Genomic DNA, 14,865 nt, shown 5'->3' with positions numbered 1-14,865 from the left:
TCACTCCATTTATTACTGTAAAAATAAGGACTTGATGGCTGGGTTCCAGGATAAATGTCTAAAATGAATGCATCATAAGTTTTATTATTTACATCTATAAGGGTATAAACTTTTATGCCATACTTTGATGCATTGCTTTTCTGTATGTCTTTTACATTCCTGTGCTAAGTACACCAGACCTATGAATGCATTTACTTCAGCTTATTCAAAAATAAGTACATTTTTTAATATGACTATTGATGTATACAGAACATTTTACTTGCATTTTAACTTTTGTGTATTTCACAGCATCTTGCAGTATTTCAGTGGGTAGGCATTGTGGTAAGGATGAACATGATACACAGAGTTTATGCTCTTGTGGGGAGAGAGAAGCTTGTGCCTCTAACTGAAGTATGTTGTGATGTATTTATAAAGTAGATTCTTCAGAAGTAGGGGCCTATTCCTATCTGCAACTGCATGGATAGGAGCAATATTATTTTAGTTGTTGGAGAATCATAGTGTTAAGAATATCTTCTTCTTGTAGTGTCAAGTTTTCATCTGTTAGCTCCTTATTTGGAAATGTCACAGGAATAAAGTCAAGAGTTGCAAATTGAGGATGGGACCGTACAATAACGTCTCGGACATCCAGGATCCTGTGTGTACTATTAAATCTTTATATCAAATGACTGCTATCTGCTAACCTGATTTGAATTTTTGTAGTTGGCACTGAATCATCAATAAGAACAACTGCATTAAATATGGATTTGTCCTCTTCTTCTAGGGAGGAAAGTGTGCTAACTATTTCAGGTGTAAGGCTTCCAAGTTTTTGTCCTCCACTAAAAGCCTTGAACCTCAATCTAGGTTTTATGTGGTCTTGATCCTGGTGATCCTCCATATCCAAGTTCACTTGGCCACCATGAACCAGTCGCTGGAGCTCAAGGGAATCTCTCCTCTCTTAACAGACTCTAAAAATTGAGCATTTGTTGGGTCATTATAAGGTCTCAATTAAACCATCATCTAAACTGAAAACATTGCTCCACAGTTTAAGCATTTTGTGGCTGATTTTCTCCATATATATATTCAGACCGTTTGCAAAAGGAATTACCCAGTCTGCATCCTCCACCTGTAAATGACTTTGATTTGTCATCACTTGAAGATCTTGTGGCTTCATTCAAAGGGATAGCCCCATGTTCCTTTGCTTCGTTGAAAAGTTCATTCACAATTTCCCCAGTTGAAGGTCGGACTATACCTAATCCGCTGTATTCATGTTCTCCTGAATAAAATCATTGAGGTGGTGTTAGTGGGCTCCTAAAGACTGCAGCTTTAGGTCTATCTGATGTGGAAGATTTGCAGTGCACTTCATCTTCATATAATTCTGCCAGGGCCATCTATAAATCGCACTCTCGGAGGCCACTCCTAGAAGACCTCCTCTCTGCTTCACCCTTCTCTGAGCCGCCACCCTCCACCATCTTCCGCCATCTTGCGCCGCCTTGTGGGGCCGGCCAGGGATGGGCTGTGGGCTTTGACAATAGATTTGTCATGCTGTGTCTGCTGCTCAGTCCTTCCCCTTCTCAGTGTCAGGAACTAGCACACAGGAGCTCTGGGGAGGTGGCCATCATTTCTCCTCACTCCACCTATGCTGGCTGGTCAGCACAGGGCTCTGCATGGACTCTGACTGACACTGGGTGTGGCAGTGAGGTACCCAGTATGGCCAGGGGAAAATGCTCACTAACTTTCTCCTGCATTTTCTCATTTATTCATTTATTCATTCTTCCCACTATCCACCATATTTGACCAGAACCTATGGGAATCTAATATGTGCCAATACTGCCATAAGTCTCATGGATATAATGCAACACAAGTTTCAGTGTGTGTCTGTCAGAACTATTATCCAGGTCTCAAGTCAAAGTCTAAACTACCTAGGGGATGATCTGCACCATTAAATGGGTACAACCAGCACCCTGAGGAGGAAAGGATGGTTCAGCTCTGCTCTGGATGAGTGACATCTAGAAAAGCCCTCCAGAAACATTCGAGCAAGCTCTGGAAGGAGGGCCAGGATCCTTCAGGGCAGAAGGAAGGTGAAGACCAAGCAGGGGAAGAGCTGGACAGAACCCAGCCATCTGCCTGCTTGGGCAGCAGAGTTGAGCTACACAGTGCAAGATGCAGGCCAGTTGGAACACACACCAAGGTGCCTGCTGAAGGATGTCACATGAGGACATGACTGGTCCTGCCTGCCTGTGAGACTGGTGAGAACACGATCAGCCTACCATTCCTGTTCTGTTATCCAAACTCAGGTAAGAGTGCTGTGTGCTGTAGAAACTGGACCAGAGAAGTGCAAATTGTCCCAACATCATTTATAAAAGTTTTAATCTTGCTCAGTTTATGGTAGTGACAAAATTTAAAAGACACTTTGAGCGGCTCTGAAGCTATACATTGAGGCTATTATAATTATACCCAGCTCTAAATGGCAGGGACCACAATGTGGCAATTTTCCCTAGGATTCACATGAGAAGAAATAGAAGAAGAAAAAAGAACACTTGCTATTGAGGACACTCTTGAGATACAGAAGAATGGTCTGTTTGAAAATGTTCATATACAATGGACCCTTGATTTACAAACTCAATTTGTTCCCGAGGGCTGGTTGTAGCTCAAGTTGTCAACTGAAGGCTCAGGTTCCTCTACTCAGCCTTCAGAGTCTCCCTCCTGTGTACAGGCAGATCTCAGTGTCCCTAGAGAGACATTGGCCCAGGACTTCTCAGTTAACCCCATCCAGGAAAGGGTGCTGTAGTGTTCCTTCCAGAACTCTTTAAGGGTTAAATCTGTATCTGAGACCATCTGGAAGCACAAGGGGCCAGCATTTGGGTCATAACTCAAGACTTTGGTTGTAAGTTAAAACTAAATTTCCAGTTATAACTCATGTTGTTCATATGTCAGACCGGTCATAACTTGAGGGTCCACTGTACATCAGACCTTGCTGGTACTGCAGTGAGGAGTGGTAGTGCAGGGTTATATCAGCGTGGCTGGGCCGCAACCACCTCTAACCCTCACCCAAACCCTAAACATTAAACTCTGAGATCCTAATCCTTTAGGAAATGAACACTAACATAAACTGTATGGTTCAACCAAAATTTCACTCAAAATATCCATAAATTTAAGTTTTCAAATGCAGAATTGTAAAAGAAATACAAAAAAATCTGCACAGCTCTGTATTCTCATGAAAAGGAAGATTGAGACACAGAAATATATGCAAGGGAAACTCTTGTGAAGATGATGCTTAGGGTCCACAAAGAAAAAAGACGACAGAAGCTGGGCCAAGGCTTGGAGCAGATCTTCCCTATACCTCCAGAGGGAATCCTGCAGATACCTCAACTTCAGACTTCTGCACTTCAGAGCTGTGAGAATAAATCTCTAGTTCTTAATTGCCCAATTTGTGGTACTTTGTTAGGATAGCCCAAGGAAGACTATACTGACATTCTGCTCTTTGCATCACTCTGGACAGATCACAGCTGCTTCCAATGCTCACCCACAGGAGGATGGGTGGAAGCAGAGCCTTCCCAGACCACAGTTGCTGCTGGTGGTGGCCACTTCCTATCCTGTCTGGAAGCTTTAGCCTCAGCTTTCATCCTCCTGGGGCCAAGGGGAGGATGAGGATAAGCAAGAGGTCAGCCTCCCTGGAGTCCAGAAAACCCAAGGCTCTAAAGCCCCCCACCTCTAGCCCTTCCCAGCCATCCTCTGTTCAGAATAGCAAAAAGTCCCTTTTACTCTCAGTGTGGAAGGTGCCTCAGGAAGGCATAGGAAGAGGATGCACCACCTGGTCAAGGCATCTTACCTGTTTCCACAGGGCGAAGGATGGCCCTTTAAGAGGGTGAGGGTAACAGTCGATGTGGCAGACCCCTCTTCTTGGGACAAAGCCAGGAAAGGGAGGGGGAAGAAGGGAGCTGGCTGTCAGGAGGCTGGAGTGGAGGCCTCTCCCCATGGAGTGGAGTAGAGGAGTGGGAAGGAGCCTTCTGCTATGTTTAGAGAGAGTCTCTGATCACTGTGCAGGTGACTTTCTTCGGAGTTCCAATCCCAGCCAAGGACTAGCTCCAGGGACTTTAGTCCATGTCCCACAGTGGACATGATGCAGATGGTTTAGTTGTATTGTAGAACACTCAGGATTGACCCGCTGCCTGCCAGGATAGGAGGGGCCAAATAGCCCCCACCTCTGACTGTGAGCAGTCCCTCACAGGTACTTCTCTGCTGGGCACAGGTCAGGGCAAAGCCAAGCTGGAATGACCCAGGGCTCTGGGTGTTTTCTGAGAGTGCTGAATTGTGGCAGCCTGGGGCACAGTAGTCTACCCTTTGAGACTGGGGCACCCTTTGAGACTGGGGCAGTTGGCCCTGTGAGGGATGTGGGGAAAATCTCTCATGGCAGCTAGGCAGATGATTGCCCCCCAACTTCACACACCCTGTGGTTGCACAGACTCTGAGCTCCAGGATCTGGGAAGATGCTATAGTCTTTCATGCCCAAGGACCCCGGGGATGGCAGTAGGTGCTCTGGTAAAGCATCTGAAAGGCCCACACAGCAGCAGCCTGTCTTTTATGATTTAGAACACAAAGCCCTGTTCTACATGTCAACCAGTGGTCCTCAACCATTTTGGCACCAGGGACTAGTTTCCTGAAAGACAGTTTTTTCCATGGACAGGGGGAGGGGAGTGGTTTTAGGATGATTCAAGTGCAGTACATTCATTATGTACTTTATCCCTATTATTGTTACATTGTAATATATAATGAAATAATTGTACAGCTCTCCATAATGCAGACTCAGTGGGAGGCCTGAGCTTTTTTTCTTGCAACTAGACAGTCCCATCTGGGGGTGAAGGGAGACAGTGACACTTGAACTATATTGCTATGTCCAGCCCACTTGGTTATTTCATTTTGTTGCTGTCCCTGCAGAAAACCCTGCTTCAAAAAGACAATGTGCTGGAAACAAAATCAGGCTTTTCCATGCTTTTGTGGCAATTTCAGGATATTCCACCTTGATAATCCAAAACGCATGGAGATTAATGTTGTCTGAAACATTCTTTGAAGGCCACCATCATTTGAAGAATGATGCTGTCAGAGCAGACGTATTTGATTAGGTGGTGGTCATCAGTCATTGCATCTGTTCTTTTTTTGTGTGTGTGTGTCTTTTTTGAGACAGGGTCTTGCTATGAAGTTCATGCTGGCCTTGCGCTCACTGTAGTCCAGGCTGGCCTCAAACTCAGACAAAGTGAATACAGGGATCCTCCTGCCTCAGTCTCCTGAGTGCTGGGATTACAGGCATGTGCCACCATGACCAGCTTTGCTTCTGTTCTCTATGTCCATGCTTTTTTCTTTTAAACTCCAAAGAGTTGTCTTTAATTCAGGGTGTCTCCACTTGGCAAAGCAGTTGTAAATGACCCATGGCTTCATTGGATAGCTGTCTCCACAAAGTATACAAAGCAGGCTTGGAGAATCACCTGTTGCAATGAATCTGTAATTGAAGTAGTCTTCTTGTATTTTCTTTTAAATGCAGTTTTCTTTTTATTGGCATCATAGAATCTTCTCCTGTCTCATAACTGGGTCTTTCTCAGTTTTCAAAGCAGCTCACCAGCTGTGTTTATTTTTTATTCTCTTTGTCTCGTGTTAGCTATGGACTCAGCAAAACTATGACAAGTGCATAGTGTCAGAAAGGTGTGGGTGGCAGCCAATGCAGTCCAGCAGCCGATGCAGTCCTTCCTCCCAACAGAAACCCCCTGATCCTAGTCTTCACCAACAGAATTTCTATCAGCCTTCTGGTCTTCTGCGCTCAGACCAGAATCTCCCACACAGAACAGCCTAAGGTGCAACTCTTTTGGGTGACATTTCTGAAACTTTCCAAACTCTTCCTACAAGCCATTCCCAAAGGCTCTTAAACCACATGGTCAGGTATAGTCACTGCAATGACCCCACTTCGCTGGTACCAAATTCTGTCTTGGTTATTTTTTTCCCATTGCTGGGACAAAAATACCTGACACCCAAAGTTAAAGGAGGAAAGGTTTATTTAGCACACAGTTTGTGGAGGCTTCAGTCCATAATCAGCTGGTTCCAAGGCAGGATGGCAGGGCTGAGGGGCACCAGCTCAAGGCAGCAGAAGACTGCAAAAGCAAGAACAAAAATGGGGAGAACAAGTCTCTTTTCCTTCCTTATATTGTAAGCAGGCTACCCCTCTTACACAGGCTCAGGATGTTTACAAAGTGAGGACCCTGGCCCCCTGCTGAGTCACTTAGGTAAACTTCTAAATTTCTCAAGTTGACACAATGCGTCAACCATTACTGCAATAATGACAGTGATGGGGAGTGGCTGTAAAGATAGATGAAGCTTTGTTTGCTAACCCACTACACACCTCCTGCTATGTAGCCCAGTTCTTAATCAAAGGATCGAGGATCCTGGTTGTAAGGTTTTGCCATACTTAACTCTTTTCTTCCACTAAAACAAAGAAACCTAAAGAATATATTCAGTAATGTTCTCAGTGACTTTTCCCATAAGAATAAAGAGGATTGGATGTAATTGAGTAAATCTGGTTAAACTCCACAAAATATATGAGCCAGTGGAGAAAAATAAGCAAAGAAAGCACATGTGAAACAAAGTGGGAACTGAATTTCTCCACTCAAACAATTTGGGAGGCCACAGAGGTTGACAGAGGCTCACTGAGACCTGAAAAGCCCCTGGTATCTGGAAACTTAGTCCAAGCCCCTGCACTAAGAGACATGAACAAACAAATCTAGCACAGGTTTGGGCTGTATAGGGCTGTGTCCATAGGGTGACCCCAGCAGCACCCTGACTCCACTTCCTTTCTTAGAATGTCTGCCTGAGGAGCCAGGTGTGGTGGCACATTTCTATAATCCCAGCACTCAAGAGGCTGAGGCAGGAGGATCCTTGAGAGTTCAAGGTAAGCCTGGGCTACAAAGTGAGTGCCTGGCAAGCGCGAACTGCACAGCAAGACCCTGTCTAAAAAAAAAAAAAAAAAAAAAAAAAAGTCTGCCTGAGGAAAGCTCAATACTGCCAGGAAAATTTACTACACCCTAACTCAATGATAGGACACTGACCTCATTTACGAAAAATGGCTTATGATGGAAAATATATCTCCTGCAACTCAGAAAGGCCACTCTCAGAACACACAAGTGATTCCTTTAAAATATAGTCTTGAAGAAGGATAAGGTACAAGGCATAGGGGTGCACATCTGTCATCCCAGCAGTCTAGAAGCTGAGCCAGGAAGATCACAAGTTGAAGCCCAACCCAGGCAACTTAGCAAAAACTTGTCTCAAAATAAAAAGTAGAAATAGCTGGGGTTCCATCTCCAGTGGCTCAAAAATAAAGTTAAAAAAGAAGGGTAAGGCCTTTCTCCCAGTCTCTGGAGGAGAATAGAATCCTACTTACACAGTTGTCACAGACAGAGCTGGTTGAATCCCACTCACACTGACTCACCTTTTGTCTTTTTTTACTCACTGATGTTCCTGAGCTCACACACATTCCTCTCCCTCATTCCACCTGTAAACTGTGCAAATCACCTCTGCACAGATAGGAACAGAGCTCAGATCTTCCTCCTATCATCAAGCATGACTGATTTAATAATCTATCCATTTAACTACTGTTTGAACTTACAACCTGCCACTCAGACTTCTGACCTGAGTTTTTTGTACAGTCCTGTATATCTTTTTATAGAGCCCCTGTGTCTTTTTTTGTATAGTATACCTTGTTTATATAGTACTGTAATTTTTACTGATTGTATTGTACAGTACTGTAGTTTTATGTTTTATTGTATAGTACTGCGTGTAAGAGTTATGAAAATAAAAGCAAAGTCATGAAGTTGGAGTTTTCTTTGACCATTTCTTTGTTCTAAATATTGTAACATCCATAACATATACAATTCTTCTAGTTAGCAACCAGTTCATTTAATGACCTAGTTGCAGGAATGGAGCTTAGTCATTAAGTGAGAAATGTCTATATATTAACTTTGGGGATGGCGCACAATTAAACTCATAATAATTCTCTCTACATTTTAGTATTGTAAGAGATGAGAGTGTGAAAGGAGGGTAGGAAGAGACTAGGGGGAATATACAGACCATATACAGCAATACTCAAAGAAACGTGGGGAGTAATTTTTAACATATGGAATGAAGATTGATGGAGTATATGTCCAGAGCTAGTATGCCATCCAAAAATGGAAAAGATAGACTTAAATTGGAAAATATTTAACAATGGTTATGGTCACCAATTTCTCAGAGGCCCCTGCAGGCCTTATATCCTGGTGTCCAACCTGCACATCTGTGTCATCTCCTCTCTCTCTGTGTCTCTCTGTCTCTCTATCTCTTTGTCTCTGTCTCTCCCTCTTTCTCTGTCTCTCTGTCTCTCTGTCTTTATCTCTGTGTCTCTGTGTCTCTGTCTCTCTTTCTGTCTCTCTGTCTCTGTCTGTCTCTCTGTCCCTCTGTCTCTGTCTCTGTCTCTCTCTTTCTCTCTGTCTCTCTCTTGATCACTGTGAGAAGTAAACTCAATCCTGCCTACATGTTGCACAAGGAGAAGTTACACCAGCGCTGCCAAGCTGGGAGCTGACCATATCCTCACTCAGCCAGACTGCAGCCTGGAGACAGCTGGAGCCAGAGCCCCACAGCTTGGAGATTCCTGGATCCCTGACTCTTCAAAGCTCTGCCAGGTTTTCAAGTCATTTGTTATGCAATAAGAGAGAATGAATACCACAGTCTGAGCTCAATTTGCATTTTATGGATGAAAACATACTTTACTCAGTGCCCATACATAATTTTATGCTTCCACATTTGCTTTTCCTCAGTCTTGCCAGAAAAAGAAAAAAAAAAAAGAAAAGAAAACTCCCAACTAAATATTTAAAAATATTCTTATAGTGAGGTTTTGAAACAGCAGTATACTAGGGGAATTTTGGCAATTTCTCTCGGATGTTAACTAGGTTTCTTCCCTAGCCTTATAACTACTTGAAATTCTATAACTTATTTATTAGAGGGATTTCCATGCCCATAACTTTATCTCATGAAACTTTATGATTAATATTCCAATTCCCTTCTTCATAACCTCTGGTTTACATAAATATTGAATTGAATTCCAGTTGAGTTATATAGAGCATGAATTCATTGCTGGTTCTCATATGAAAAACTCATTGAATTCCCTGATGATATTTTATTTTAAAAAGATACTTTCAGAACTAAGATGAAGTTGCCTGGTTTTGAGTTCCAAGCCCTCTCCACATCTAGGTCCAAATGCCTCACTTTCTGACAAAGGCTGCAGCCACTCCGTGAGCAAACCAGGAGAGCTGAGTACCAACAGACGCTCACTGTGGAGGTGGCATTGCCATCTGGACATGTGAAACTTTGGTCCTAGTTTCCAATTGTCGCCCCATCCCAGGCTGTCCATTCCATAGTGTTGCAGTCTGGCTCCTTGGGAGGCTCCACGAGGACCTCTCTCATGCCTCTCCTGATGCTGGTGGCTGCTGACAGCCCTGCCCATTCCTTGGCTTGTAAACCGATCACTAACCTCAGCCCTGTCTTCTTGCCCAAATCTCATGTCTCTACTGTAACCAACAAAAACATAAAGTGGCCCATTTTCAAGATGAAGTCTGAGAATTTAATTCTGAGTGGAAAGCTACTAGTAGACAAAATTGCCTACTTACCTGAAGAAGTGTATGAGGTCATGCATCTAAAAGAGTCCCTAAACAAAGGAAGGAGGGATAGACAGTCCATAAAGTAGAGAGCTTTGCACACTCTGATTGGAAAAATACTGATAGTTAAGAAGTTACCCACCTGGGGCTTAATAATTTCCTTTAAACCCATAAAACGTTTGCAGAGGGAGTGGGGTCAGGAATATATCCTAATAAAATTTAGGCAGTGACTGCAAAGATTGTATCCCCCTTAATACTCAGCCAGTGAGGAACTGGGGCTAGGGGTCTGCATGCTAGGAGATAAATTGCTCACTGTATTCACCTTCAGTGTGCCTGCCTGCTTGTTAGACTAGCACCTGCTCTTGCAATATTGAGAGATAAAGTCGCGTTTTCACTACTCTCCCAGTCCTTGTTCTGACCTGTTCATTGTGCACTATCTTAGGAGAGGGAGGCTTGTTCTTCACACCCACTTACCTTTTAACCTCTCTGAGGTAACTATTAGAGGAAATCTGTTCTTAGACTTAGGAACCACTCAGGTACTCCAGGATAATCTCATCTTGAGAGCCTCAACTTAGTTACAGCTGCAAAAATTCTGTTTCTGATTCACAGGTTGCAGGGAGTGGGACTCAGCACAGATGCTATTAAATCTACCCAAGCCTCTATTTTACCCCTAAATCTGCAGCTCCAATTAAAAGAGGGAAAGTCCTAGCAGTACTACCTAATTGCTTTTACAAATTTTATTTTCCAATGAATCTGTAAGATTATGAGAATTATTTACCCTCATTTTACAGATTGAAGTATCAGAGAAGCAGCTAGCTTACCTATGGCCATGGTCTTACTCTTCACAAGGAAAGAGATTAGTAGTAACTCACAAAAGAGCCCTGATTTCTGAACTGCCTAGTTGTAGAGAATTATTAGAATCCAGTTGGGCCTTGTGGGTCTCTGTGAGAGACGAAGGAAGCAGCATATGCCACAAGAACAGCCTGACTGCCACGGAAGCTTCCCCCTGCCTCCCCCACTGCCTTAATGTTTGCCTGCAACCCTACCCACAAAGCAGTCTGAATGATCATTTTTCAAAATTCTAAAGATGGCTATCATTCTTTTGATGTCTTCCTGTCTTCAACTTGCTCTCCTTCCCTGAGAGCATGTGGTCCTGTTACAATAGCAGGGGGTGCTCTGGGTTGCATCACTCTAGAAGAGTTGGGGAGTGGGCTTGGTGAAAACATCCCATCTCAATAGGAATGTGGTAGCTTCATGGGCCACATGGGGCAGGCCAGCACCTAGGGAAGTGGCATCTCTGTCTGAGAGATACTTCCATGGAGCCTGAGAACAGCAACCTTTGAGCTGATCTGCTGTTCCTCTTATAACCCACACTTGACAGAAGCTTTATCAGGGGAGAGGAGAGCAGAAAGTGCAAATGGGAACAGGCCCTCAGCTCAGAAGTGATGTCCCTTGGAAATCCACAAGTGACCTAGTTCTTCCTGTGTTGGTTACCTTCTTCTCCTCTGTGCTGGTGGTGTAGGTATTTTGTCTCAACGTTAGGGAAGTAATGAATGCACTTGACTTCCATCACAGAAAAAGAATTTTCAAGAATTTTCAGTAAGAAGCATAAGGGGGTTTGTTTGGCAGAATTTTTAAGAGTATACACTCAAATAATAGTGTGGGCCTTAACAAGAGAGGCCTTGTGGCCTCTGGCTGGGTATATTTGTGGGGATTTCAGGTGGAACTTGTGAATCTATGAAAAGATGTGATTCAATTCACAGTTGAAAGGCCATAAGTCTCTCTGCAGGGAAAAGTGGTGAATGTCCCTGATGAGTTCATTTTGGTGTCATTAGACTTGAAGAGGGATGAGATAGATTATATAAATTTAGAGCTAATCAACCTTACTGCCAGCTTTTAGACAGATATATCATAAAGAGTTAATATGCCTGTATGCTAGGCAGTGATCTAACTCAAAGTTTTGAGTTAATGAATGAGACAGAACAAGCCTTGTTCTGCTCTTAGCCATTGGCTATCTACAGGACTAAGTGAAAAGTCACTTTTTTTTAATTTAAAGCAACAGCAGCTTCCAAGTCCCTGACTGCTTCAGAAGAAAACACAAATTATGCCTCTAATGAGTAACAGGTGAAAGGTCTTGAATTTATTTGTTCTATGTTCCTATGGTGGTCTCCATGTGCTTACTAAGCTCAAAATCACAAAAGGAGACCATAAAACAAACAGGAATACCATAAAGTATTGCTCCATTCATATAAGGGCAGGGAATTTTCTCGGTATTTTTCCAACCCAAGACTACTTTCTAGGGCTCTGAGTACTGGGCTATCATTTCAGCTTCTTACACATCTCAGTCAATTTCCTCTGAGTAAATCTTTGGTTCTCTTTTATCTATACTACTGCAAAGTATAATAACAATCTTTAATCTCTGACAGAACCTGATACCATTTCATGAAGTTCATCTAAAAATGCAGGGCACAACTAGACCCAGAGTAGTTGAGATTATATAGTGTTGGGCACAAAACCTTCCTGAGAAAACTACCCTCAACCCTGACACAACATGGTCTACAGCTGGAAACTTCACCACTTCCTTAGCAAGATGTGTCCCAATTGAAAAGTTTTCTAGTCAATTTTCCTGAGAGACAAAACTGCTTTTCCTGGTATGGTGAGAACCTGCACCCATATCCACAGTTGTGCATGAGAGACACAACTAAAGTACCCACTTTGTTCTTCAGAGATTTGTTCTTTAAATTCTGTCTTGGTCAAGAATAATTGACTATATTTCTATTATCAATATTCATTAGGCTTATATTACAGAAAACAGAGAGAAAATTTTAACAGGAAGAAAGAAGGGAATGAGAAAGAGGAGACATGATGTGGGAGAGGTAAGTGAAATAGAGTCCAGCGCCTGCAGGAGCAGGGAGTGGGCACCAGTGCAGAGGAGCATGGAGCAGCATGGAATGAGAAGGAGCAAAGCAAAGCAAATACATTTCAGTTACAAAGACTGAAAGATGGTCCACAAAATGTTGAGAGCAACCATCTTTAAGTAATAGGGTTTCAAATAATCTTTTTTGAGCTTTTTGTATTTTTCTATTTTTAACAATAAATATTTTACACTTGGAATAAAAGCTACTTTAAATTATTTAAATCTACAGAAGAAAAACTTTTGAGTGTACATAAAATATCTCAATATACTGAGAACTTTTTTATTTGTAAATCAAAGTGAAATCAAAGTAATAGTGTTCAGACATGAACAACAACAAAAAAAATAATAGGACCCTCAGGGTCCTCTTGGAAGTTTTCTGCTGTAAACAGATAAATCTCACCTAACTTTAAATATTTTCATGTCAGAATAGCACAGTAAATTTATTCTCCAAACCTGGTTTACATGGGTGACCTATCTATAATGAAGTCCTTATTTATTAAAAACAAAAACACTTTCATTGCTAGACCTTCACATTTACTTTCTTTCATTTACTCCTTTGGTCATAACACTATGATCCTTCTGAGATTTACAATGCAGAAAAACAAATGCTGGCATCAGGACTTTAAATCAACACCAAGATAAGGAAGCTTTAACGGTTAGTAGTCTTTTTTTTTTTTTACGGTTAGTAGTCTTAACTACTGTTGCTAATTTCCCAGAAATGCAGATGGCCTTGGTATCTACCAAGTGTGGAAACACAGGCTGAGAGGATGGGGTTGTTCCCTAGCTGGGCCAGGCCCTGTGGTGTGCATGCCACTGTCTGATACTTCACTCTGAGCACATGGCCATGGGGTGTACCAGAGACTAACTCACACAGTGGGGGCGGAAGCATAGCCAGAAAAACAAAAAAGGTCTCATTAATTTCATCTTTAAGATGAAGACAAAGACAAAGCTCACAAAACCAACACCAAACCACCAGAGATCCCATGGGAAGTACAGGGAATAGTGGTAAGGCAAGCAGAAAGGTGACGTCCTGGCCCTGACAGTTCCTGGGATCCCAGGGAGAGGGTACCAAGCAATGGGTAGCTCCCAGGAGTGGGGCCCATTTGGAGAAGCAGCCAGGAAGTGGGCCCACATGCACAAGTGGAGAACTGTAGGAGGACACTCCAAGGAGGAAGAATGGGAGTGAAAAAGGCACAGCACACAAATAAAGCTGTTTCGACCAGGATCCTCACCCTTGGGACTTATCTGCTGCCTGTGAGGAGCCATGCCATAGAGCAGGAGGTGAGTAGGGGTGAGCCATTAAAGCTTCATCTGTATTTACAGCCTCATCACTGGGTTCACTGCCTGAGTTTGTCTCCAGCCAAATCACCTGGTACAGATTCTCACAGGAACATAACCTCTTCTCTGAAGTGGCATAGGAGGGATCTAAGTTGCAGACTCTTTATGAGGATCTGATCTCCAAAATGACTTCTCCACAGCCACCCCTCATTCCACCTCACCCCTGTGAAAAATTGCGTTTATCAAAACTGAAAATGTTGGGAATTGCTGGCCTAGATAGACCAAGTCATAGGATCAAAAAGAAGAAAAGGCTTAACAGAGAATATACCAAGGTGCCACACTTGGGGAGGGATACACCATGCCACACCATGCCACTGCTCTGCTGGAACACAAAGCTACTGGGACCCTACTGGGATCATAAACTTGGCAACAGTAATGAAGTAAAGAGGCAGAGTTTAAAAATGAAGGCAGTTTATTTTGAAAAGTGCAGAAAAAAGAAAAGATACACAGCTACTCTGGAAGAGTAGGGAGCACCAGAAAATGAGTAGCCAGGGTTTTTTTTGTCCTCAGCTCCTTTTCATTTTGAACTAATGACTTCTCTCATCCTCCAGGTGCACACCTGGAAGTTGCCATCTGATTGACTCTCTTGATGTCTTTTATATGTTAGATAGGAGTCTTGCCCTTGCCTCCTTTGTATTTTATGGGGTGTCAAGGGAGAGCAGCTACCCTAGCCTTTAATGTTCCTGACTACATCCCTGTTTTGCCTGTCAACTCTTCCTACTAAACATTTACGTAAATTGCCACCTGGTACCTTCCCAGGTTTGATTTTTCTCTCTTTCTTTACCCTTGTCTTTCTAATTGCTGGAGTCAAACTGGAGAGGCAAAACCTACCTTTAGAAAGATTTCCTATTAATTCCTTTAATGAAGATTAATGAGATCATATTTTATCATTTTTCCTGCCTAAGACCCTATGTCCCTACATTCCTCACTCTTATAGGTCCATCCAATAGCTATTTGGTAAATGGA

The 14,865-nt window shown here is 42.8% G+C and overlaps 1 pseudogene; it reads right to left on the bottom strand.

Annotated features, from left to right (window-relative positions):
* Positions 1 to 472: 472 nt before the first annotated feature.
* On the bottom strand, positions 473 to 1,448 carry LOC102004657 (annotated as a pseudogene).
* Between the last annotated feature and the right edge of the window lie 13,417 nt (positions 1,449 to 14,865).

Source organism: Chinchilla lanigera, unplaced genomic scaffold (assembly GCF_000276665.1).
Source record: "Chinchilla lanigera isolate Chin_1 unplaced genomic scaffold, ChiLan1.0 scaffold00001, whole genome shotgun sequence".
NCBI classification, from domain to species: Eukaryota; Metazoa; Chordata; class Mammalia; order Rodentia; family Chinchillidae; genus Chinchilla; species Chinchilla lanigera.
This window is presented reverse-complemented; position numbering and strand designations above follow the sequence as displayed.